The following is a 27,002-nucleotide window of genomic DNA, read 5'->3' as shown; positions in this document are numbered from 1 at the left end:
AGAGTACAAAATTTCAGTTACACAGGATGAATGGGTTCTGAGGAATCGATGTATAGCATGGTGATTAGATTTAATAACACTGTATTATATGCTTGAAATTTGCTAAGAGAGTAGATCTTAAGTGTCCCAACCACAAAAAAAAGTAAGTATGCGAAGAAATGGATATGTTAATTAAATTGATTGTGGTAATCATTTCACAAAATAAAGATTTTATTTTATTTATACCTACTTAAATATTTATTTATTTATTTTATTTATACCTACTTAAATATATACAGTTTTATTTGTCTATTGTTATCAATAAAGCTGGGGAATTTTTTTAAATAAAGTATCTGGAATTGCACACACAAAAATGCACTCAGTGTGATAAAAGCTATTGTTGGTGGGAGAGTGTGAATGGAGTTGAGGGGTGGGAGATTAAAAGGTTAAGATGCACAGATATGATGAGTGTCCTGAGAGAAAGTATGGTGTGAAGCCCTATGATAGTCTCAAAACGTTTTTTGAGTTCAAAAGAGAAAAAGACCATTTGGCTGGATCTCAAGAGAGAGATGAGGTTGGAGATAAACTTTGAAGGGTTTATACAATTTTGCCAGTGGATTCTGAAAGCATTCCAAGTAGAAGGAACAGCAGAGGCCTAGGAGTAGGCAAGTGCAGGCACAAGTGTTCAGGGCAAGGCAATGATTATGCTTAGAAGCAAGGCTTTGTGTAGTGTACAACAGTAGATGAGTCAGGGAAGGGAAGTCAGCCTCACCCTTGACCCCCAGGTGATGGTTTCCATCAGAGACTGTTCTAGGCATTCCATTGTCGGTTTCCATTTCTGGTAACTTTTGCATCGAGAGGAAACATTTTTGCATCACTAGGCCCCATAGATCTTTCAAGTTTTGTTCCACCTGGCATAAATTTCTATTGATATTGATGTCAAAATGGAGAGATGCTATGAAGGAGTGGTTTGGAGGGGACTCTGGGGCCAGACCATCTGGGTTTGACTTGTAGCTCAATATTAACTAGCTGGTGACACTGGACCCATCGCCTAGTGTAATAGGTTGAATTGTACCCCCTCCCATTCATATATTTAAATCCCAACTCTCAAGACCTCAGAGTATGACCTTATTTGGAAAGAGGGTCTTTATAGTCAAGTTAAAGTCATACTGGGCCCGGGCAGCTTGGGTTGCTCAGCAGTTTAGCGCCGCCTTTGGCCCAGGGCATGATCCTGGAGTCCCGGGATCGAGTCTCACCTCGGGCTTTCTGCATGGAGCCTGCTTCTCCCTCTCCCTGTGTCTCTGCCTCTTTCTCTCTGGATCTCTCATGAATAAATAAATAAAATATTTTAAAAAGTCATACTGGGCCCCAAATTTTTATCAGCGGCATGCTGATAAAGAGGGGAAATTTGGACACAGAGATGACATGCACAGAAAGAAGATATTGTGAAGAGATGCAGAGAGAAGATTGCCAGGTGAGAAGCCTGGAACAGGCTCTCCCTCACAGCTTCAGAAGGACCCACATCCTGATCTCAGACTTCTGGACTGCAGAACTGAGATGCTACGTTTCTGTCATTTGAGCCACCCAAGCTGTGGTACTCTGTTTCAGCTGTCCCAGGAAGCTCCTACATTTCATCTCTCAGGCTTCAGCTTCCCTTATTGGAAAATGAATCATAACCACCTTACAGGGTGGTAGGGATGAATAAAAGACTTAAACACAGAAAGCTCTTAGAGTGATGCTCAAAATAGAAGTAAGTGTGTGCTATTCATATTCTGGGTGTAATTTGTTTTCTGTCAAACCATTTATATTCTGTATCCAGGTAGCTTCCTTGTGGGTATCTCTATCAAGAGGGTTTGAGGTGCCCGGGTGGCTCAGTAGGTTTAGCATCCAATTGGTTTCAGCTCAGGTCATGATCTCAGGATCTTGAGATCAAGCCCTGTGTGAGGCCCCACACTCTGCGAGGAGTCTGTTTCTCCTTCCTCTTCCCCCTCTGCTCCTCCCCGTACTTGCACTCTCTTCTTCCTCCTTCCCTCCCTCCCTCAAGTAGATAAAATCTTTTTTAAAAGAAGGCTTAAATACTTGTCCTTTACTTTTGACAAGCTGCTCTTAGCTTGTAATCACTGTCCCACTTTGGGCTTTCTTCCCATGTAAATTTTTATACTTTGCCTTCCGATCAAACTGCTTCTCAATGCAAACATGTCTTTCATTAAACATATTTTCTTTCACTCATGGTGCCTGAACTCCCGTGACCCTAATCAAATAGATTTCCCATAAATTCTTTATCCTAGTATCTGTTTTAAAGATGCACTCTCAAGAACATACCTGCTTTCCATTTCTACCTGCAAATAGCAAAACAATATCAACTGGCAGAGATAATTACCCACTTGTGAAAAAGGTGTTATTTCTTTCTACTGCAATGCAGTGCAATAGAAATGTCACTCTGAGTCAGGTTATATTAAGTAGCTTTATGTCACATGACACAGTGTGAACTGACACATGCTGTGCTTCTGGATTAGATCTGGGATCAGAAATGGAAAGAAACACATTTGTAACTGAAGTAAGTACTACTGGCTGTAAGTAACAAACCTGCAATTCATATTGTTATTCCTTATGTGCTTTTTTTTTTAAACTTTGTTGGGGCAATAAGGGTGTCGAAATTAATTATGCAATTTAACCACATTTCTAATGTTAATTTTGAGCTGTATTGAGTACCTTGGTTCCTGTCTTTGCCACTGACTAACATATGACCTGAGGTGAGTTCCTTCCTCCCTCTGGACCTCAGTTTCTCCAGTTTCTAAATTAGAGTGCTGGGCTAAATGATCTCAAAGCTTCATCCAGCTCTAAGATGCTAAGATATTCTTAAGCTCTGCAAAAGTACAATGTAAGACTCTGTAAGGGCATAAAGGCCAGCTAACTCTGGCTTTTCCCAGTGGCATTTTGGCTTTCTATCTGAAGACTCTATTGCTTGTATTTTAAATTCTGCTGTAGCTCCATGAGGCTTTACTGACAGCTTCAGAATTAGAGAGCTAAATATCTTCTACTGGTCCCAATGATTACATAATGAATACAAATATATTGCCAGAAAGTTCTTTCACGAGGTAAGTAACATACGCATTCAATGAAAGGCTTCAGCAAGGCACTGATGTGAGGACCAAAGACAAATTACAAATAATTGATTGAGGTTTTCATGTGCATGATGAACAAGCCCATTTTCAATTATACGTGAAATGTAATCATCCTCCTTTTTTTGCAGTAGACAAAAGTTATCTTATGGATGGTATATGTAAATGTGGGCACTTGAAAATATTCATCTATAATGAGACAGAATTTGACTGGCAGGAAAGAGAACAAAGGGGAAGAAGAGATCTGAGGGTCTGAAAGATGGCTCTAGGATAGAAGCACGAACACTCCTTCCTCGGCCCTGTCACCCTCCCACGCTCACCCCAAGGGGACTGAGCAGATATGGCGGCACAGATGTTGCAAGTACTATGTGTATATTTATTTATTTATTTATTTATTTATTTATTTATTTATTTATTTATTTATTTTAGGTATCCAATTAGGAAGGACTGTTTGAAAGGATTAAATTCAGCCTAGAAAGTCAGGAGGAAAAAAGGGGATAGAATCTGTCTTAGGCTGGGCATATGTCAGAGTCTGGGGATTTAAGAGAAAGTGGCTGGCCTGGGTGTGCATGGTGGGCTGGGTCCCGGAAGAAGAAGGGCAGATAGATGATTCTGGAGAAAGACGTTACAAAAGACCTGGCTTTTTCTTTCTATGAGTAGCTGAGAAAAAACAGGGACTAAGAAAGCTGGGTTTGTTTTGTTTTCAACCAGCCATGGCAAATGGGACTCTGCTATCACACTGTGGTGAGTTACACACAATCCGCTTGCACCAGATATGGAACTGAGGACTGTCACCCTGCCCTGAAGTGCAGTTTGTTCTGTAAATGCCTGAAGGGGCAGGAGCTGCTCCCCACCCCACTAGCAAGGAGTGGCAATTAGGGAAATGAAAGGACAAGAGAGCCTCCAGGGTTGTTTTTGTTTTTTGTTTTTGTTTTGTTTTTTTTTTTTAGCTAAAGTGTAAAACCCCTTTACTTATGCTCAAGGTTCCCAGCCTGAGGACCACAGTTCTTGGAAAAAAACTCAGGGCGCATTCTATGCAGACAGTATACGTGCTATTTCTCACATACGTATATCACAATTTTCCACCTACTTTTTGTTTTGCAGGTAACTGTTTATCTCCTTGTATTTCATAGTACAAAACTCCATCTTCACATTAAGACACTCATGATTTATAGTTGTATTTAGGTGTTTTGTACTTTATCAGTCACCAGATCATGTGGAGTTACCTAATATTTTTAAAAAGGGATATTTATCTTGGAAATGTTCCGGACCTCTCCTTTAATGTCTTGGGTGGTGACAGTGGATGAGCCTAACAGAAAATGCCCTGATAAAGGACTGCCTTAGTGCACTGGCTACAGAGTCCTTGACAAATTCAGGAAAGTTCAGGGATACTGGTGGAGAGAATGTCTTAAAGAACCGATCGTTTCTGTTTCTGGGGTGATGGATGTGGTGAGCTTCTAATATCTAAGATGCTAAGATATCTTATATATTAGATATCTAATATCTAATATTAGATTAGTATTAATATTAGGTATTAATATTCTTATCTCTAGAACCAGGAAGAAAATACAAGAAGGAATCAGAGACTTGGAAGTTCTCTGTATTGCCGTGGTCAGTAGACTAAAGAGGAGAGGAGAGTAAGTATCAGAAAGTTGTCTCTCCTCTTCAGAGGGCATTAAGTGTGCCAAAGAGTTAGGACCCATCAGCAACTACCATTTGGCATTCATGGGGATGATCGCCAGTCTGCTCGGACTGCTATAATGAAATGCCATAGAGTGGATGCCTGAAACAGAAATCTATTTCTCATGGTTCTTGTGGCTGGAAGTCCAATATCAGGATGCCAGCCCAGTCAAGCTCTGAATAGACCCGGCTTCGTGGTTCATAAATGAGTGTCTTCTCCCTATGTCCTGGTGGGGTGGGAAGGAAGAGAGAGTTCTCTGGGGTCTCTTTTGTAAGGGCACTAATCCCATTCAGGAGGGCTCCATCTTTATGACCTAAACACCTCCCAAAGGTCCTCCCTTCTAATACCATCACACTGGGGAGTAGGTCTCAACATAAGAATTTTGGAGGGACACAAATATTCCGTTCTTAATGGCGACCTCATCACAGAATCCTGGCCTTTCTCTTCTTTGAAAATTTTGCAAAGTTCCCACGTTTTTTGGAGAAAAGTCATTATGCACAGACTTTTAAATACCACCCCCGCCAACATGCACACACATACAGTACTTGGGGTCTCAAACATGAGTTAGGTCACTTGAAATGTTTACATAAATGTTCCCCTTTCTTCTGCTCCCCCCGACTCATCCTCTTCATGAGAAGATGAAGGGCTGTTTTGTGCCAAGTTTCTGACCAGGTAGTAGTGGACCAAATGATTAGTGCTATAGTTAAATTTCGACATCCTCTTTGAAATGTGGTCATGGGTGAGCCAGGAATACAGACACTGGGGAAAATGCTGCCCAAGTTTACCAATGGTAAAAGAGCCCAGCTATTTCCTAATAATGAAACATGAATTTGTTACTGCTTCGCATCAAAGGACTGGCATGTTATTAGAATAACGCAAAGGAACTGCGATCTTATTTTTGAAACGATTGATTTTCAAGAGTAAAAGAAAAGCTGGGCTCCTTGGTAATATAAGTTCAATGAGGTGCAGCAAAGAGAAACTCTAATAATCAAAGAATGACTTGGCTGGACAGGCCATGGTATAGTTTGAAGAACATGCTTATTGAAAAGAAATATGGAAAAAAGAAAAAACCTTAGCTCCCAACCCCACAGCAGATCAGACATTTATATAAAGAACCACAAGGAAGAGAAAGAAAAAAAACTAGGTTGCAAGAAATTCTCTTTAATACCTAAATCCTTCTGGAAGATGCAGGACAGATCTTAACTACACAACTTGCCCAAGTTCTCCAACTGTTTGGTCACTTTTGGCCATTTCCTCCAGTCCCTCCACAATTATTAAATATTATTACTGCATTTGTCACCGATGCCTAGCTTTTAAGGGTTTTATTTTAAAAGCTGAAGTATCCAAGTGTTTATTATTTTCTGAAACAGCATATTCTAATGGTGCTCTTTAGCTAATGCTCTGGTCACCTCCTGCCCTATCTCCATTATGAATCATTATTTTAAGATGTGTAACTTGGCTACAGAAAATTGCTCTATGAAGACACCTGAACAGCAAGTTCTCGTATGAGTGGGGATATTTTAAGATGATGAAATGTTTTTTAAAAAAGGATAATAAATAGTCTTTAATAGCTTAGACTGTATTTCTGAGCTCTTAAAAGTTGAAAATGAGTTGTTGAAGTTTTGCAGTTGGTCTTTCTCTTTTCTTTTTTGCTTTTTGGAAATAAAAGACAACCTATTAAGCCTCCATCTAGAGCAGACTCCTTTCTAACTTCTTTGCCCCTGTAAATCAGGCTATAAAGAGGTGAGAATCAGCTCCAGATTTGTGACACCTTTCTTCCCTAGAGTCAAGAATATTGCTATTTTCATTGGCTTTAGAAAAAAATACAGTGCTGTTTGTAGTCATTAACATAGCCATTGTTTCAGGAAGCTCTCATTAATGTTCGCTTTTTAAAATTCTGCCCTGGGGGCATTAAGTGGCCAAAAGAACATGAGCTTTGAAGGGAAATAACACAAAATTTAAATCCCTTTTCTCAGGCCTAAAATAGAGTCTCTACAGATCATAAGGATTACACGAGATAAGGCACACGTTATCACTTAACACAGTGGTCAGGGGCCTAATAGGCACACAAGAAACGGTAGCCAACTCATGATGATGATGGTGACCATGACTTTTTCCCTTGGAAACAAAAATAGAGGATCTCATCTGCATCAAAGAGATTGGCAGAATGTGTAAATCCATGTAAGGCAATGCTCTTATTAATCTCATTCCACGCGCTTTCTTTTTTTCTTTTTGGAAATAAAAGACAACCTATTAGGCCTCCATTTAGAACACACACACACACATGCACACACGCACACACACACAGTTAACCTTCCATCTCTCTGAGTCCCAGAGAATATGTGGTGAAGGGTTTCTGAAAGTGGTAAAAAGAATGCTAATATCAAATCAAAGAAAATTTATACACTGCCTAAAGGAAAGCTCCCAAATAAGTACCAGGAAACTTCTAGTAGCCTTAAGATAGTATGAGAACTGAATCTCACAGGATAAAGCTATTCGGAATGTCCCACATCCCTTAAAATATCATTCTAATCCATAGCACCAGAAACAAGAGCAATTTTCTAAGGTATCTGACCCAGGCTTAAGTGATACTTAAGAGGACGAAGTTGCAGATACCCCTATTGTGCTCAAAGACCTTGACACGAAATAGCAGCTAATGATATGTTCCTGAGCTCATCTGACCAAGTGTCTTGGAGTTAAGTCATATTTTTGTCATCTCAGGCATGTGTGTTGATACTGCTCACTATGTATTCCTTGTACGTACTTAACACAATCCATCCCATTTAGCCAGCAAAACTAAAATAATGGATTCTTGACAGTGACTCCGGTTGGGGTGTTGCATTTGCAAGCAAAACACACTCTTACTTCCTCAATATTGGCTGCTTTAGTGGAGGCTCTTACAGCTGACAACACAACAGAGAACTTCATAAAGAAAGTCTCATGATAGCTGTTATTTATTATGCAAATGCTGCCTGCCATGGCAACATTGCATCCAGGAGTTTGCTTTATTTGCACTAGGACATGGCCTGCATATTCAAATGAAGGCAGCCGTACATTATGCCTACACATTACAAAGATTTTGTTTTCCTTGACACTTACAGGAGAACAAACTGCAATTAATATAGCCTGTTTAAGCAGACAGCACCCAATTAGTTATCATCCATTTTCAGATTGGGATGCTAGACAAAAAACATGGAGCTGGGCTCCTTATTCAAAAGGAAAATACATCCAAACTACAGGTTTTCAAAGACACATTTAACTCACAATGGCAAGGATACTCACTTAGCCTTTAATGTGAAATGGAGTGTTAATTTTTCTCTGTCACCTCTTAATTGCTTCCTTATTATACTGTTCAAGCAGTTAATTGCTAGACTGAGTGAAAGAGTGTTTTCAGGGGAAAGGAAATGCCACAGCATGAAAGAAAAAAAATAGAAGCAGTTCACTAGCGTAATTGGGTCTGATATAACATTAGCTATGGTATTCCTTTTAGTGGTATCTACAAAAATTAATAGGCAAAGCCAAATTGTTTGTGATTGGGAAAGTAGAGAAAGATTAAGTCAATTGGCATGCCTACGTATGACTTTCATCACTGTCATTTACCAAGCAAGCAAGTGGACTCTTCTATGCCATCAACATTTGGCCCAGATGTAGGCTGCTTTCCCCATGTGTGGTGCAGATGAGGACATCTCCATAAGCCAAATATTCCTCCCGCAGAATATGCTTCCAGGGATCTGTGTGGACACTTGTTTGCTGCCTTCCCTGTGTTAACTCTCCAAAGTATGATTGAGGAAGAAGAGACGGCAAAAAGCAGTTGTCCTATGCTTCTCAATGCTTTGGAGCTCCCTCTACAATTCCATTTGTCCTCAGGGATATTGACCCTTCCTTTTATTACCATCAAAAATGGGAGTTGACACTGTCAGAGCTTGATTGTGCTTCTTCAGCAAAGAAATGGATAGTCAGAATAAAAGGCAAGAATTACAGACATTTAAACAACAAAACATAGATCACCGGCTTTAATAAGGATGTTTGCATGCCAGTGTTAGAGAATTCATAATAAGTATTATTTTCCACATCCTCTAATTTTATTAGAGCACAGCAATTATTAATGAAGAGAGATGGTAAAGAAAACACTTGCTTTAATAGTGAGGTCAGAAGAGAGATTTTTATTTGTATTGCATTTTAATGATGATCAAGAGAAATAATTTTTGTTGTATCTTAAATTTAACTTCCCAATGAAATATGAGAAAAATATCAACCATTTACTGAATTGTGTTCATTAGCATTTACTCAATGATTAACTCTATAGGCTTTCTTGTTTGTTTACTGCTTTTAGAAATCTGCCCATCTTCCCCTGATTTTGCGTCTAGAAAGGCAGGGGTAAGAGAAGGAGAAAGTGATTGGGGGTGGATTCTCTCTATGAGAAGACAGAATTCCCACAGCTTCATTTCTAATGTATTCAATTGGTGAAAGCGGTTACAAAGATTCACTCAGTCTCCAGATGTGAGAACACAGACTCCACTTCTCATCAGTAAGGGAGATAGGATGAATATGTGGGTAGGGTCATTCTGAAAAATACAACCTGCCACAACGAATGATTGTAGGCCTTTGACAAATATTTACTGGGCTCCTACACTTTGCATACATAACTGATCTAGTCCTCCAACAAATATTTGCTGGGCTGTAACCCTGAGACTTGAAGCATCCTGGAGAAATCCTAACTTTAAACAGAAACTCACAACTTGTAAATGAGTCCCCAGTATCTCACAGATACCTGCCCTTTATCATAAGGCCTTTCACCTATAACATACACAGACATCCCAATCCCCCCTCCAATCTCACAAATGAATTCTCGTCATCTCACAGGAGAAATACCCCTTGAATGGTTCCCCTGCATTTTGCAGATGGAGTGTACAATCACGTGATTTGTTGACTCATTGATTTCTCACTTGTTTATTCAACACATGTTTATTGAATACCTACTTACATGCCAGAAACTATCCTAGGTAGTGGGATTACAGTGACAAAGCAGGCGTTGTTTCTGCCCTCACTGAGCTCTCAGTACAGTGAAGGAAACTCAAAACTAAATGAGCAATTATAATGCACAATGATAAATTTTATGATGAGGGAAATATAGAGTGGCATGGACTTGGGTGAAGAAATACTTCCTGAAGGAAATGCCAGTTGCTGGCAAATCCTAACTGTAAGTTTGGTGAAGGCAAATACTCCCTACAGTCTACAATATAGACACTTAATGAGAGTTTCATAAAGCTTTGGTTAATATGTTGAATCCAATTACTCACTTCTAAAACCTTCCAATGGTGTACACCTTAGTAAGACATTTAGAGTCTTATGTGACTTGGCCTTGCCCTTCCAGCCGCTGGTACTCTTATCATTCCCAAAACATGGCATATGCTTTCATGCTGCTACATCCTTTATCTGTGATGTCACCATAGCCCTGAATGCTTTTCTTCCTCTGTGCATGTGTGTGCATTGCCTGTCTTATCTTATTCAATCCAAAAGTAGTAATCCAAATGTTGGGCTCTACCTGAAACCTTTCATGACCAACCTTACCCAAGCTGGAGTTCACTGCATCTTCTACTTTGTCTGGCATTATAATTACTTCTGCATGTCTGTCACCTCCCTCATTCATTTATCTATCCCCTTGTCAACAAGTACCTACTAAGGATAGGCTATACCTTCAATGTGTTATGCTAGATGCTGGGGATACAGTATAGAAAAAATGGGCAAGGTTCTTGCCCTTAGGAAACTTATCCCTCTGCTCCTTGCACAATAATTCATCCAGTGTAGAAATCCAATGCGTGTCGAATAAACGAACGGATATTGGGATGAATGGTTTGACTCTGGATTATACCTCTCTATATATCACAAAAAGCCTATGATTTGGAACTAAGAATATATGTTACTTCTAAGATGGATCAATTGACCCAAATACAAATGAACCCAAAATGGGTTGTTTCAAAGGTTCTGGTGATTACCATTTTAATGAAACAGCTACATTGCCCCCATGTGAACTGAAAGACTATATCATTCATATAAATAGTTTCATTCTCTCTAGCCTAGACTACAATTTTGCTAAACAAGTAACATTGTTTGCATATTTTTTTTCTAGTTTTACTGAGGAATAATTGGCATTTATCACCGTATAAGTTTAAGGTATACAGCAAGAGAGTTTGATTTACATATATTGTGAAATGATGACCAGAATAGGTTTGGTTAACATCCATCATCTCATATAGATACAAAATTTTAAAAAAAGAAAAAAAATTCTCCTTATGATAGAAAGGATCACACTTCTTGAAAATATATTAATGCAGGGTAATATTCCTGAACGGACTTCCCATTGATTTTCTTCCTTTCAGATAATAAACCATGGACCACGTGTCTTTTATACATTTCATACTGCCTTAATTTTCACAACAAATTGTCCCTGAGTTCCTACTTTGTAACATGCACTGTGTTAGGCACAGCCTTAAATAAACTGCTTCCAGAGACTGACTAGGAAAACAACACAAGTTACTCCCATCAAACTACCGAGAGACCATAGAAACAGAGACGGTGTTTTTCTCACTCCCTCTTCAAAACAATTGAAACATCGACACTTAAATCTTGATAAATAGTAAAATGTGTCTCCCAGTCCTCCCCACTTCTGTACTAGTTTTGATGCATGAGTGTGGTATTCCTACCAAATGGGTCAAACCGGATAGGAAAGTTAATAAGCAAGCGTATGCAGGACAAGATCACTCCGGCAGGAAGATAAGCTCCCTTCAGTATGCCACACTAGTGTGTCCTGCCACCCCCATCTCCTACATACCCCTGAATTTAACACCCTGGAAAGACTACCTGTGCTTCCATTGACAAATAGTATCTTTCCAATTTCATAGATTGAGATCACTCTGCACTTCCGACACCAAAGGAAGCAGGACAATGACTGCTAATGGATACCCCGTTGTGTTAGGCAAGCACATTGCCCCAAAGTACACTGTCATTACAGATCTCTTCCAAGTCTCATCCTGACCCCTAATCATGGATTTTAAAATTAACAATCCTTTTAACTACTTCATTTCTGATTATCAAATCCAAACCAACCAGCTATTAGGGCCTGACACCTCACTCATTAGGAAAGGTGTTCTCTGAGCGGCTATGCAAAGCTTTGATAATGCAGCCAGTTGCCCATTCTGTCATTTGTCCTTTCAGTTAGTTAGTTGATTGAGCTACTAATACTGCTCTTAAGAAAGAGAATAATTGGTGATATTTACAGTGCCGTTAGCTAACAGGTTGGAATCTTACATTACATTCTGTAAGTTTTCAAAGCTTGCAGGAGTTTCTGGGTCCTAGAAAATGTGTCCCTAAAGTCATATGGGTTTAATAAGCTAGTAAATAACATCTGAACCTCCTTGTGACTTATTTCTGGCTACAATATAAAGATAGCAAGACTAGGTGAGTACAAAACTACAAGAAAAATAAATGCTGGTGCTAAGTTAGTATTTGGGAAGAAAATTCTGGCTATTGGCTATTAACCAGGCCCCTGGAATGGAGAAAGGAAAATATAAGACTTCCCAAAACATTTCTATTGTTTCAGAGAAGATCTTTATTATGGCATACTCCCAGGCAACCACCAACTGTGTTTGTTTAATTTGTCAAAGGGACTTACCAATATTACTGAGAAGCCTCTATGTCATTTTTTCACAGTGTAGTACCAATTAATACTAGTGGGGGTGGGGGTTATACCAATAATGGCCCAAAGCTTAGAGCACAACACGCCACCAATAGTTCATTTTGCAGAGTTAGAATTCCACAATAAACTGATATTCACATTTCCCTTCCTTCTCTCCCCCTCCTCAAACTCAGTCCACTCTACCATATAGTTGTAAACTCTTCTGAAAGCAGATGTCTTATTCATCCCAGTATCCTCTTCCTGTGTAGCAGCACCTGGTATGGTGATTTGCATGTAATAACTGCTCAATAAATTGGCTTCTTTGTTTTTAAAATTAACAAAAGGCAGAATGAACTAGATGCGATAATAGGGGCATAAGCCAAGGCCCTAGGGACTGTGGAGGAGGGAATAAAGCTCAATGAATCAATAAGAGGAAAATGGGAGAAAAAATACCTCTTAGAGACTTGGGAACAATAAAGTAATACAGGTTCAGTGAATTCTAAAGGATCAGTCAAATACTATGCTTTCAAGATGAATTAGTTGATTGGGTTAGAATATCTGTCTGGCTCATCATGGGACATTATAACCATTGCTCATTATGCAGCTACCCTTTCCATCAAGACATGAACTTGGGCCATGGTTTCTAATGTTGGTCATTGATCTCTGCTGAGACATGCGTTTTTTATGAGGAACTCTCCATTTAGGAAATGGCAAGCTGAGAGGTTTGAGTTAGTTATAAAATCTGTGACCAGAAGAAGTAGCTTATCTTCAGTCTCCAATGCAAAAGATTACTCTCACATTCCAAAATGCTTCAACTCTAGAACCCACTTTGGATTTCCCTTTGCAAATGAACAGAGAGAATATAAAGGAATAAAGCACCTCTTTCCAGAAAGTTAATAACAGAGAGAAGGAAGGAGAACAATTTGAAAATAAGCATCTGGACTTTAGATAAGCTGATATTCACTGTCTTTATAAACCTTATTAACAACTCCCTAAAACTAATCACTGTTCCTTTTAATCCATGTTGCCCCCTCTCTTCAAATAAGACCTCTGACAAGTTTTTATTTTTTTATTTTTTTTTCTGACAAGTTTTTAAATGATACTCCTCTGTCAGCATAATCTTAATAATTCTAATAATACAGGCTTGATTTACATATACAGAACTCTCAAATCTCAAACAATCAAAATATATATCTTGATCCACACTGAATTTGCTCTTAATAAGGTGTATGCCATGAATTCCTTCCCATAGTATAACTTGAATTAAGATCTCTCACACTGTCCCACTTTTGAAATAAAAATGCTGTTTTATATAGCTGGTGCAATTTGAAAGTAAAAAAATTGTATTCTAAAGATGGTAGATAATTAAACTGAACAATCTGATATCTGGCTTTTATACAAATCCATTTTTATTAAGTAAGCTATGCATCCATTCCCACTTCTCTGCATTAAGTTCTTTACATAAATCTCTCCTTTTTATGTTAACTTACTGTTCTCTTTTGTTTAAGTGTACAGACAATGTCCCCTATAGCTTGAAATCAATTTAGCAGACGGTCCTTTTACACAATTTTATAATCTGCAACATTTGCATTTCTATACATCCCTTTAATTCACAAAGAGCCATACATCTCCTTCAGGAGGCTGAAAAATGAAGCCACAGAAATACTAAAATCTTCTGTAACTTGGAAAAATGATTTAAAACATCCATTCCTAAAAATATAAATGATCCCTTTTTGTTGCTAGCTTCTAAAGGCTTCATTTTAAAAATATGTAGAAGGTCCTCATTATACCACAAAAGAGTCAAGGGAGACAATTTTCCTTGCCAATCCATGAATTTATGCACTTTCCCATAGAGTTGGAAATTGCTGTTAACATAATCTTTCTCTGCGATTCCATCTTTGTATATTTTATTTGATGTCTGCTGTTACCAATTCAAATCTAGGTTGTTGTAAGAACCAAATAAGAGCAAACACAGGTCATCTAAAAGTGAGGCTCTTTGATTGTTTCCTTCCTACAAGCCCAAAGTTACTTTTTCCCTATAAATAAAACAGACACAACAAAAAGCATATTTCAAAAAGTTCCTTTTACTAGGCAAGTTGTAATAATCCTTAGTAAGTTATTAGAGGAAAGGACATCTGCTGAGTAAATGCAATTACCAATAATGATAAATTTTTAGAGGGCCAAGGAATAAGAATAAATAGTAGAGAAGAATATATAGTAGAAGCCCAGGATCAACCCTAGGACTTTGTTTAATCTTTCTGTAAATAATTAGGCAAGCATGTAAAATCAAATCCCCACAAGTATTGATGATATAAATCCTTCATTCATTTCCCAAAACATACACAGTGCCTACATGGAAATGAAAGACTCAACCTCTGCCTTCCAAGAGGTCAAGTCATATGGGGAGGGCAAAATCATAGATGATCAGTGCAACAACTAGTATGATGAAGAGATGTGGGGATGGTTGGCATGGGAGCATAGACACAGGACACCAGATTCTGCCCTGGGAGTAAGGGAGGGCTCAGTCAAAGAAAGGAGGTAATGCATGTGTCAGGAATGAGGAAAGAATTTATGCAAAAACCCAGAAATATGAGTATGTAATATATATGGACCTTCAAACCATTATTGAGCTAAATATTGCCCTAAACTTTATAGTGTTTCAAAGAATCACGTGGGAAACTATTTTTCTTTTTTTTTGTTTCTTTATTTTTATTGGTGTTCAATTTACTAACATACAGAATAACCCCCAGTGCCCGTCACCCATTCACTCCCACCCCCCGCCTCCTCCCCTTCTACCACCCCTAGTTCGTATCCCAGAGTTAGCAGTCTTTACGTTCTGTCTCCCTTTCTGATATTTCCCACACATTTCTTCTCCCTTCCCTTATATTCCCTTTCACTATTATTTATATTCCCCAAATGAATGAGAACATATAATGTTTGTCCTTCTCCGACTGACTTACTTCACTCAGCATAATACCCTCCAGTTCCATCCACGTTGAAGCAAATGGTGGGTATTTGTCATTTCTAATAGCTGAGTAATATTCCATTGTATACATAAACCACATCTTCTTTATCCATTCATCGGGAAACTATTTTTCAAAATTGATTGTAATATGGTTCCAGGACCACATTTTTGAGAAGGTTAGATTGAATAGACACATCCACAGACACATTTTTAGGTCAGTGATTTGCTTCCATACCCTTGAGTTCACCTGTTTGACCAAAACAAGGGGCAGTATTTTTCAGGACTCGGAGAGAGATATGCTAGAACGAAACAATTTCATTGGGTTCACCAAATTAGTTCAATCAAATCAACGAAAAAGAGCAACAAACATTTATTGTATACTCTTAGGTATTTCGTGAGACATGGTGGGTAGGGGGGATGTCGCAGCAATGAAAGGAAGATGAATAAGACAGGTGTCACCCTCAAGAACCTCAAAGAGAATGGCGGGGTGACTCCTGTAACCAGCTCCCTTGTAATGGACATCGTCCCATAAGAGACAGAAACCATGCCAGTTATTTGAGCAGAATTTGTAAAGGATTGTTAACTAGGCCTAAAGCTGTTACGCAGATGACTGAAAAGAGAAAATGAGAACTCTAAGGTGTCACAGAAGTAGGACCTCAGGACTGGGAGGAGCAGCTAGCACCCCTCAAGTGGAAGAACAGAGGGGAAATTTGGAACCATTGAGACTTAAAAGTCTGGAGGAGGTATCCACCGAGCTGAACCTGCAACATCTGGGAAGGGAAAGCCGCTCAACCCTGTGTCCCACACCCCCTGAGGTGAGGGGGCAGCGGTGTCTGTTCTCAGAGAAAATGCTCTGTGGCTTTGGGACCCAAACATCTGAGGAAAAGCTGCTGGCTCGTGCTGATATCTTTGGGGTGAAGGGGAAGTGGGGTGGAGTGTGATGAAACTGTAAAGAGACCGTTGGAGAAACTGCCAACTGGATTCAGCGGCTGCCGCAAACAGGTCCACCTTCCACCAAGTAAAGCAGCAAGGCTGGGCTGATCCTCACAGGATGAGCAAGCAAGCAGTAGGCCAAATGGGAACGAACTTAAGAGCAGGTCCTTTCTTCCTTCTCCAGCCTTGTAGTCTCCTCCTTGTGACCTCTAATGGCCAAGCCCAACACAAACAGAGAGCCAGTTAGTGAAGCAGAAATGTGGCTGGCAAAGTCTTGGCCCCAGCACCATGGAACAGAACACAGAAGGGTGCGTTTAGAGCTCGTAACATAAAGCAGAATGAAATAAATAATATTGCAGAATTCTGTGAAAGTACAGAATAAGGAGAGATGAATTCCAAGTGGAAAGATCAGGAAGGTAACAATGTTTGGGGGCAGCAGGCCTCAAAAAGTTGAAGAAATAGGGAGGGGGGGACGGTAGTGGTAGAAAAGGTGCTAAGTCAGGGGGTGGGAATACCTAGCGCTCACCAGGAGACAGGCAGTCTTAGGCACTTGCCAATACATAATCTCATTTAATCCCCACAACAACCCTTGAGAGTGGGTATAATTATCCCCATTTACAGACAAGGCAAGACTCTCAGAGAGCCCTCTGTTCATTAATCAATAATTCATCAACCACACACTTCAAACCAGACAGCCAGGACTGCAGCAGTGAATGAGCACTATGGGTAATATGAACGTAAGCTTGTTCATCAAAACTACTAAGAGTCTGAGCATCCGAGAGCTAAGGAAGACACTTAAAACATTGGAGAAAGAAAAAGCAGCAAGTTTAGAATGCAGCGTGGATATACTATTTTACAAAATGAGAAGCAATACTCTGGAACTTACTACCTCAAGAACATGATATGGGTATAAAATAAAAGTAGCTTTGTAGATAAATCCACACAAATGCCTGGTTCACAAAGGTCTAGTTTTTTATTCAAGGAAGGTAGGAAGGTTTAGAGACCTTTTGTAGTTTTGGGGGCCAATATTAGGGAAGACAGCTTTGGCCTTGCAACCATCTCAAGATCTCTGTCTAGTCAGATACTGAGTCAGACCCAGAGGATGCACTTCCATAGAATCATGGAGCTCAGAGAGGGCCCATTCCAATTCCCCTATTTCACAGAGGTGAAAGCTAAGGCCTGGAGAGAAGTGATTTACCCAAGGTCACACAACTGGTTAGTGTTATTTAGTCAGACTACCATAGCCAGGATGACCAGATGTCCCGGTTTGCCTGGGACTAAGGAGCTTCCCAGGAGGCAGGACTTTCAGTTCTAAATATGGGATAATCCAGGGCAAACCAAGATCAGTAATCAGCCTGATTATAGCACAGTGGAATTCCATTTCACAATGGTTCTTTTGGAGAATGCATGTTGACACATCTTTTTTATTAGCTTTTAAAAAAAAATATTATACTAGTTCTGCTCAGAACTATTCAGGAATAGTGACCATTCAGGAATAGTGATCAATTACAAATATTTGAGAGTGCAAGGCAACTGAAGATTTTGCTTCTTGCCTCAGGATGAAGTGCCATATAAAGAACAAGAATTGGCTCTTTTGATTGCTCATCCAGAGCTCTATTGGCAGAGCATACTGCAACTGTTGCTCAAGGAATCTTCCTTTTACTAAGGATAAAGGGAGCCAAATTTCACCCAGCCTCCCAGACCCGTAGGTGTGGTAGTGAAGGAAATGAGTCCTTTCTCACTGACTGGTTGCATCTGCAACCCCTTCTTCAGTCATTTGCACTCAATTTCACAGAATACAAGTGTCAATAAAACTGGAAAACTCAATTTAGTTGAAATTTACATTACAAAGCATTAAAACTTTTTCTTTCCATTTCAACTAAAAATATCTCTTCTGAACTTACATTGTTGTCACCTACAGTAAGCTTATCTTGAATGAATAGGCACCCAGGATAGCTACCATTACTTAAAAAAAATCAACAAATCTACCATTTAATTAAACACCATCGCTATATGTAAAACTTATAGTGTGTTCTAATATTAGAAGTTTCAATAAGATACTGACCTTCATTATTTGAGAAAGATTAATAGTGACTCAGAACCTCAGCTTCAGTAGATTTTTTTAAAGGATTTTAATTTTTGAGCATTTTTTAAATGTTTTACCTATTTTTTTATTTAAAATCAATTAATTAACATATAATGTGTTATTCATTTCAGAGGTAGAGTTTTTTTTTTCCCAGAGGTAGAGTTAATGATTCATCAGTTGCATATAACACTCAGTGCTCATTATATCACGTGCCCTCCTTAATGCCCATCACCAAGTTACCCCATCCCTCCACCCACCTCCCTTTTTTACAGAAAAATAGAGAGGAAGGTACAGAGATTTCCCATATATCCCTTGCACTATGCATATGCATAGCCTCCCCGCATCATCAACATTCTCACCAAAGCGGTACAATTGTTACAACTGATAAACCTATGTTGACAAATCATAATCACCCAAAACCCATAGTTGACATTAGGGTTCTTTCTTGATGTACATTCTATGCATTTGGACAAATATATAATTAAGTATATCCTTCATTACTATATCATGCCTGAGTGTTTTCACTGCCCTAAAAATCCTCTGTTCTACCTATACATCCTTTACCCCCAATTCTGGCAACCACTGATTTTTTTTATTATCTCCATAGTTTTGTTTTTTCCAGTATGTCACGTAGTTGGAATCATAACGTATGTAGTCTTCTCAGATTGGTTTATTTCACTTAGGAGTATGCATTTAGGGTTCCTACATGACTTTCATGGCCCAATAGCTCATTCCTTTCGAGTGCTGAATACTCCACTGCCTGAATGTACCACAGCTGATTTATCCATTCAACTACTGAAGGACATCTAGGTGCTTCCAAATTTTGGCAATGAGGAAAAAAGCTGCTATACATACCTGTGTGCAGGATTTTGTGCGGACATATGTTTCAACTCCTTTGGGTAAGTATCAAGGACAATTGCTGGGTCATATGGTAAGAATATGTTTAGTTTTGTGAACTTCCAAACTGTCTTCCAAAGTGGTTGTGCTGTTTTTGCATTCTCACCAGCAATATATGAAGCTTCTTGTTGCTCCACATCCTCGCCAGCATTTGCTATTGTTACTGTTCCAGATTTTGGCCATTCGAGTATGTATGTAGTGATAGCTCAGTGTCATTTTAAAGATATTTAATTACTTATTTATTCAGTATTCATCTAGGTATTCTCTTATGTTGTCATATAGGAATTTTATAATTTTGTATTTTACATTTAAGTCTATGATCCATTTTGAGTTACTATTGTGAAGGGTTCAAGGTTTGTGTCTAGACTTGGGGTTTTTGTTCATTTTTTTGCATGTGAATGTCCAACTGTTCCAACACCATTTGTTAAAAAGACTCTATTTGCTCCATTATATTGCCTTTGCTCCTTTGTCAAAGGTCAGTTGACTATATCTAGGTGGTCTATTTCTGGGCTCACTATTATGTTCTATTGATTTGTCTCTATTTCACCAATAACACATTGTCTTGATTACTATAGCTTTATAGTAAGTCTTGAGGTCAGGTAGTATCAATCCTCTGACCTTTTCTCCTACAATGTTGATTTGGCTTTTCTAGGACTTTTGGCTCTCCATATAAACTTTATCTTTTTTCCATATAAACTTTAGTATTAGTTTGTCAACATCTGTAAAATAACTTGCTGGGATTTTGTTTGGGATTGCACTGGATCTATAGAACAAGTTGAGAAGAACTAATACCTTGACAATATTAAGTCTTTCTATCCATGAACATAGAGAAATCTCTCCACTTATTTAGTTCTTTGATTTCTTCATCAGAGCTTTTTAGTGTTCCTCATATATATCTTATACATATTTTGTTGGATTTATACTTAAGTATTAAACTTTTTGGGGTGCTAATGAAAATGGTTTTGTGATTTTTTATTTAAAATTCCACTTTTTCATTGCTGGCATATAGGAAAGTGATTGCCTTTTATATATATTAACCTTGTATCTTACAGCCTTATTAAGATCACTTATTAGTTCCAGGAGTGTTTTTGTTGATTCTTTCAGATTTTGTACATAAATGACCACATCATCTGTGAACAGAAACGGCTTTATTTCTTCCTTCCCAATCTGTATGTTTATTTATTTTCTTTTCATGCCTTATTGTATTAGCAAGGACTTACACTATGATGCTAAAAAGGACTGGTAAGAGAAGACAGTCTTGCCTGCTACCTGATCTTAGTGGAAAAGTCATTCAGTAGGTTTTTAAATTGAACAGTTCTGAAAGGCTAAACTGGATAGCCATAGGACTTTATGCTTCAGAGGTCAGTTAAGTAAATTCTTACAGTATGTTTTCAGTAGAGTTCAAAGCACAGCATGAAATGTCAATGCTGAATCAGGGAAATCAGTGCCAGTATAATTGGTTTAATTGAAGAAATATTCTGAAATTTACAAAACAACAACTAGTATGTATCTGCTACCTAGTACGTACCAGGTTATCATGCAAGGTGCTTTAGACACATTGAGGCAGGTTAATTAAGGAAAGTTATTAGAAAAACAAATAATTATCTTAAATCATATTAGCATGTCACCAATTAGAGACATCAATAATACTGCCCTAGGTTTACATCTTCCCTTTCTTCTAACTAAGTGCTCTTCCAGAGATTCCTCCCAATGCCTTAGGCAACTTTCAGCTTATAATTAATCATATTCTTCCTCACAGCATTCTTGTATTAACTTGATTTTGACAGAGAGGATCCAGACTTTTAAAAAAAACCAATTAGTTGACTTCCTCCTCCCATTCCTTCCCACAACACATAGTCAGTCATTAGGTAGCTACTGTGTGCCAGCCCAGTGCTAGGTACAAGGCAATATCATTTAGCACCAAATGTTTTCTTCCACTCTGGCTTATCTACATGACACATGACCAAAGTTAAATCAAATTTGCAATATCCTCCCTGATAAACAGGTCTGAACAGGGATATCTTTAGATAGAATTTCATAAACAATGCAGAGAGGAGGTATTATAGTCATGTAAGTGTGGAGAAATCAGCTAAAAGAAAGGCAAATGAGGAGTCAACAGTGAGTCTTCTAGTCATTTCAACTTTTTTCACGAATTCTGTAGGAGGACTGCTTTTTATCCTTTTTACCTTGATAGTCTCTCCAGCTTCTCTACTTCCATGGTTTATATGAAGACTAACGTGCTGAGTGTCTGAATGTATCTAATAAAGTCCCTATTAATGCAGAATATAGGGTAGAGGAATTATGTCCTGGCTTTTGTACATCATAACTCTGTTCACAAAACCCAGGCCCATACCAGCTCTTTACACAATGGCCCTGTCTTGTTTCCATTTATTCAAGGTGTGATTCAGAGTGATGGTTTCCCCAGCCATTCCTCAGCAGGTATTCATGTGGTTTGGATTTGGGAAGCACATGGATTGCCCAGCACTGTCCCTGTTGAACATCAAATGTCAGCCTCTTTCTGACAGACCATTTTTCTAATTGGTTAAGGTCACCTCAGATTCTGCTCTTGCTTGCAAGGAATTTTCAGCTTTCATTTCCCCTATTCTCCAGCCCCATTTCCCGATATGGTGTCTTCTGCAAATTTAGTTGGAATTCTCTTATTTCTCTCAGTTCAGACCTTGCCAGAAAAAAACGTAAAGCTATGGGACAAACCTCTGCAGTTCCTGGGATATATTGTCCCAGGTTCCTCTCTAAGAGTTGTGCAGTGCCCTTGGAATAGACACTTATAATAGGATAGCTCAGACCTGATATCCCTAACTCATTAATGGAAATGCCGTGCAGATCCACAAAGCTTTAGCGAAGTCCAGATGTGTCCTACGCCAATTGCTCTCCTCTTTATTCAAGACCTGCAACTCTATCGCAGAAGGAAATTAAATTGGTTTAACATGAGTTGCTCATCATAAAGACAGTGCCTTGGAATCTTTTGTTAGCAAATGGCTTGCTTGATTTTTTTTCTAGCATCTTCATATGCATTAAAATGAAAATGGCTCAGTATAAGGAATAATTTTCTAACTGTTAGAGCTATCCAGAGATGGAGTGGCTGTCTTGAGGAGGTGGTAGAGATGCCATCGCTGGAAGTACTCAGAATTCAAGAGGCAATTCCTGTATTGGTTAGGACACTAGGCTGGGTGACTTCTAGGTTTATTCTCAATGCTCTATTACTGCAGTTCTGCAATTGTCTTATTTTCCAGTAATGTGTTTTCCTTCACTTTTAAAAGATCCTTTTTTAAGGGGGAAGTATAGGAATAGATATTTTATTTTTTTATTGAAGTATAGTTAACATATAGTGTTATATTACCAGCAGATGCAAAACAGAAGGATTCAACAATTCTGTAGGTTACTCTATAAGTGTAGTCATCATCATTCACCAAACAATGTTATTATAATATTTTTGACTAAATGGACCTAGAGGGTATGATACTACATGAAATAAGTCAGAGAATGACAAAAGAACACTTGTCAATTATTTCTTTTCAAAGACATACTCAGGCTTCTACAAGACAGTGACTAATTTTTCTCTTTTCTTTTCTTACATTCCACACCACAAGAAGTATACCATGATTAGAAATGAGCAAAGGTTACTTGTTGACTAAAAATGTAGCCTTTTATCTTTAGCTTGGGTGGTAAACACACAAAAGAAAGCAATGGTTTTCCTTCCTTTATCTAATCCTTAATGTATCCAGATTGGACAAAATGGTGGGAGTTGACCTGTACATGTAGAGTTCTAGGGACTCACAAAGGAAGAGCATAGGACACACACTCACCCAAAGCCCTTTCCAGCGCTGAGAAACAGCAAGTCACAAGCTTAAAAAAATACAAGTCAAACATGATCAATTTATATTCTTCTCAGAGCTATGAGCTCAAGAAAAATTAGATCTGTACTTTCTTTCTTCCCTACAAAGCCTTAGGAGAAATAGCACCCCAGGATACACTGACACAGCTGAACCTCCTGGCTCAATTAATACAGAGTGAGTTACTAAAACTTCTAAATAACTGAAAACCTTACTAGGTTTGTGAAGTTGCACAATGAAATCATTCTTGATCTCCTCTTCTTCATGCACCAGAATACATTTAGAATTGATTCTTTGGAAATGAAAGGAACAAAAGTGAAAAATATGAGTGTTGCTCTGGGACTAACCTTTGTTCAATACCCATGTCTTGTGATAGAAAAAATTAATCTGTCAAGGGAGATTCACACAGAGACTGTGTTCCTATCATGTGAGTTGGGAAGAGCAAGACTGTGTGTGTTTGGACGACATATTTAATTCCTTACTAAGCCCTACATCATGAAAAATACCCTATTTCTTTACCTAAATAACCTTCTATCTAGTATAACCCTCACTTAACTGGGTGAAACAACAAGCCTTATGGATTTGGGGCCAAATCCCAAGGTGTGTCTTGTGCCAGAATCAGCTTAGTGTTTGACGGAAAACTGTAAATACAATGGTGATGAAATGCCCTCTTTCCAAAATATGTTTGTATCTCAACGTTCTGATATAGGAGACGCTCAAATGCACTTCAATATAAAGATGGGGTTGTGTCTTATAATATTTGACCCAAAACAGCATACTGTACTTCGCTGCAACTTTTACAGGGAAGGAGAATAAAGTCTACGTGATGAACCAGAGGGCTACCTCTAAGGGAAGTCTGCCTAGCTGCTTGAAGTCTTGAAGTTGCCTTACTTGCTATGAAGGAGTGGGAGGACAAGAAAAAGCAAAAAGGAGCAATAGAAAACAACATGCCCAGTGATAGCTTTACCCTTCTAGTTCTAGTTTAGAGGAAGAAAAGAAATTTGGGGAGAAAAATGGGAATTTCATTTTCATAGATCAGTTAAACGGTTTCTAATTATTTTCTATCTTGGTTTCAGTTCCCCTCACGAAGACAGACCCTGAAATAAGTATCCCAGTGCAAGGAGTCTATTGGGATGTGATCCCAGTAAGCACTGAGAGGGAAGTGAGCACATGTGACAGCAAAGGAAAGGAAGACAATAAAATGTGTGCTAATCAAGCCAGTTAGCCATGGTGGACAACTGGAACTCAATCCTTCTGGGAACTCTGGGAGACAGGGAAGAAAATTCCAGAGTTATGTCAATGGAGGGACCATAAGCTGCAGTATGTAGTTGATCCTGGAACAACACAGGTTTGAACTATGTAGGTCCACTTATATGTGGATTTTTTTATAATTACAGTACAGCACTATAAATGTATTTTCTTTTACTTTTTAAAAATATTTTATTTATTTATTCATGAGAGACAGAGAGAGAGAGAGGCAGAGACACAGGCAGAGGGAGAAGCAGGCTCCATGTAGGGAGCCCGACATGGGACTCATCCCGGGTTCCCAAGATCAGGCCCTGGGCTGAAGGTGGCGCCAAACCGCTGAGCCACCCGGGCTGCCCGTATTTTCTTTTCCTTATGATTTTCTTAACATTCTTTTTTCTCTAGCTTACTCTATTGTAAGAATATAGTATTTGATATGTATACAAATTGTGTTAATCAACTGTTTATGTTATCAGTAAGGCTTCTGGTCAACAGTAGGCTACTAGCAGTTAAGGTTTCTGGAAGTCAAAAGTTATATGCAGATTTTTGACTGTTTTGAAGGTCAGCAGTTCTAACCCCCCTGCATTGTTTAAGGCTCAATCATATGTCCACTGACTCCTCCTTTGTCATTGGTTTAGGGCTGTTTCCAAGGACTTTAACTCTGTAGCACTTTTGGCTTATATCATAAGTAATTTGAGCCTGATCCCTTGGCAAGAAAGAAAAAAGTGTTCAATTTACAGAGATGAATTTTGAGTAGACATTGGCAGGAAACTTACACTGATTCTGTTATAAAACTCATCTTGGGATCTAATCTAAGTTGCTTTCTCAATTAAATGGTGGGCTATTTAGATAAAGAGACTGAGTAACTTTCATGACATTGACATTAGTAAGTGATAAAAATATATGCTCTAATTTTTTAACTGATGTGTTTACACATATTGTATGTATTATGTAATCACTCATTCAACACTTAATGTGAGTTAATCTGTGTCGGAACTTATCTTAGACCTCAGCTTTAACAATCTTTAGTCAATTGCAAGATCAGAACCCTGATGCGATTATGCAATTATCCTAGAACATGGCATTCTTCCTATACTGTGACTACCACCTCAAAGCCATGTTCTCTTCTAAGACACTGATCACAGACAAACTTGTGCATCTCAGCCTAGCCCAGTTCCAACCTAAGCCACTTACCCCTTTTATTGAACTAAAGATATAACCCACCCTCACCTGTCTTCCACCAAAGGAAAATATCATTGATACAGTCCTTCAGGATATTTCAAATTGCTATTTTCTGTGGATTCAACTAAGAAAATAACAGCTAATGTGTATTGAGAATTTACCACTGAAATACTGTTTAAAGCACCTATATGTATTTACTCCTTCAATCCTGACAAGGCTACAAGGAAAGAATGTTAATATTCTCATTTTACAGATGGGTTATAGAGACAAAGACAAGTTAAATACCCAGCCCAAGGTTTCCCAGTTAGTTACAGAGCTGGGATTTTAAGCCAGGCAATTTGGTTCTAGAACATATGTCATAACTTCTAGACTGTGGGAAACACTGCTGTCATATTTCCAGCTTCCTTATTGATTGTGGTTTAATTCTAAACCTAAACCTTAGCATATGTGAAAAACTAAAAATAAAACAAAATACAGAAAAATCTCAGTAACTGTGGAGGGGATTGAACAGAATTAACCAAAAGATTGCGTTTGAAAGTATCAGTTATTTTGTTCTGATTTATAATGAAAAGATGTAGTTCCTTCAATCAAAAGGTGCAGTTCATCAATAAAACGAATGAAACCCACTAATGAGTAGAAATCCTTAGGACATCTGCTTTAAGGAATAGATAAGAATGATTTATGACCATTTTCACTTATGTACCTATATTCATGGACATTACAACTACCATATCCGTTGATGAAAAATGTTTTTCAGGTGCCATGGGCACTCAAAGATGGGCACAGGGTAGCCCACTGTTTGGCAAGAGAAAGGTGACATTGAAGTAGCAACCTCTGTTTTATTGTTGGGATGTTCATTATGGAGAAAATCCAAGAAAATCTGCTTTTTATCGAGTTCCTCTTGAAATCCCAGAGTCAGCTAAGCAAATAGCCACCAGTGTCCCTGGGTAATCACAGACTAAGCTCAGCTTTCCTCCATCTCTTCTCTACTGGAAACAACTTTGGATATAAGCAAGAGTGGGTCTGAATCCTGGTTTCACCGCTTACTGGATCTGTATCTTTTTTTCTTATCTTCAAAATGGGGATAATGATAATACTGGCTTCACAGGGTCACTGTAAAGATCAAGTGAGCTGTTACGGATAAAATATTCAAAGTAATGCTTGGCATGTCCCCAGTAAGTGGTAATGTTTAATGACTGTCATTATGTGACCCTGATGGTGTTAAGTAGCAAGCTCTAAAATCAGACTGCCTATGGGGCACCTGAGTGGCTCAGTCATTTAAACATCCAACTCTTGATTTTCGCTCAGGTCATGATCTCAGGGTCATGGGATGGAACCCTGCATAAGGTTCCACACGGGGTATGGAGTCTACTTAAGATTCTCTCT

General features: G+C 38.6%; 1 long non-coding RNA gene across 1 annotated transcript in view; it reads left to right on the top strand.

The window, feature by feature from the left end:
* The first annotated feature begins 2,479 nt into the window (after positions 1-2,479).
* Positions 2,480-27,002, top strand: part of LOC119868526 — a 34,991-nt gene continuing 10,468 nt past the window's right edge. The window contains exons 1-2 of the long non-coding RNA XR_005386464.1: positions 2,480-2,536; positions 24,266-24,548. This is a non-coding gene — a long non-coding RNA (uncharacterized LOC119868526). The remainder of the gene's footprint in view (positions 2,537-24,265; positions 24,549-27,002) is intronic.

The sequence above is a fragment of the Canis lupus genome, chromosome X (genome assembly GCF_011100685.1).
Source record: "Canis lupus familiaris isolate Mischka breed German Shepherd chromosome X, alternate assembly UU_Cfam_GSD_1.0, whole genome shotgun sequence".
Lineage (NCBI taxonomy): Eukaryota > Metazoa > Chordata > Mammalia > Carnivora > Canidae > Canis > Canis lupus.
This window is presented reverse-complemented; position numbering and strand designations above follow the sequence as displayed.